This window comes from Condylura cristata, unplaced genomic scaffold (assembly GCF_000260355.1).
Source record: "Condylura cristata isolate star-nosed mole 26May11 unplaced genomic scaffold, ConCri1.0 scaffold00002, whole genome shotgun sequence".
NCBI classification, from domain to species: domain Eukaryota; kingdom Metazoa; phylum Chordata; class Mammalia; order Eulipotyphla; family Talpidae; genus Condylura; species Condylura cristata.
The window spans coordinates 25,256,763-25,257,960 of NW_004567103.1; positions in this window are offsets into that span (position 1 = coordinate 25,256,763).

Consider the following 1,198-nt stretch of genomic DNA (forward strand, 5'->3'; position numbering starts at 1 on the left):
AATAGAAGTGTTGGGTGATTCTAGCCACTGAGAAGTAAGAAACACAGGCTTCTGGGAAATTCTTCCTTTGATCACAAGCAGAGACACAAGGAAAATATACTTTCTCTTCTATCTTTTGTGACACTTGGACTGTGATAATCTTGTGACCATTAGATGACAAGTCTTTGTTTTTTTCTAAAAGTTTATTAATTTATGCATACAAGAACTGGGGTACAGGCCAGAGTTATGGGTGGGGGTGGGCAGGTGTGATGAGTCACTAGAGACAAAGTGGGGAGAACAGGTGGACTGACTGAAATACACTGTTGAGGGGAGCAACAAGAAGACAAGAGAGTCTGCTGTACCACGTGGGTCCCCTCCATGGCCAGGGATCAAACTTGTGCTACAGTGGCTGCAGATAGCTTCAGAGTGCTGTGCTTTAACCCACTGCATCACCAGGGAGGGACCTAGATGACAAGTCTTAAGGAAAAAAGTCAAAACACTGAGACTACAGAAAGGACAGGTGAAAAGCATCAAGTCCTTGAGGATAACATTAAGCCAGTGATTTAACCAATTCAACAGGTACCCCCTATCTCTGGACATGCTGTTTAATGAGAATAAACACACACAAAAACAGTCTTTTTGTTGAGCATTATGTCTTTGTTACTCCTATTGAAAACATTTTGGATGATATATAATAATAGAAAAGGGACTGCATGAATATGAAAGGTTTTTTAAAATTCAATGTTAAACATAATACAAGCTACATAGCATTACTTTTTACTTTAAAATAAACAGAAAACAGACTGTTAATAAGAATTCACCAAGGAAACTAGATCACAAAAAACCTGAAACATATTTAATGAGTCAAAGTCAAAAATTTCAGTACTTTGTAACTGAGACAATGGACAAACTAACTATAAAAACTGATCTTATACTTGGACCAGGGACTTGGGTTAGATCATGGTGAAAGGCATACTAAGTCTTACATCTCAAGAATTTAAGGGCCCCCCTGGTAGCACAGGGGTTAAAGACATCACTATGAAGCAACTGACCCACCTCTCCTGTCTCCCCCTTTGCTCCCCTCAGCTGTGTATTTCCATACACTTCCTGTTCTGCTCCCCACTTTGTCTCTAGTGAATCCTCTCACCACTCACACCACCATCTCTGGCCTACAGCCCTCTTCTTGTATGTATAAATAAATAATTATTAAAAAAAAAAA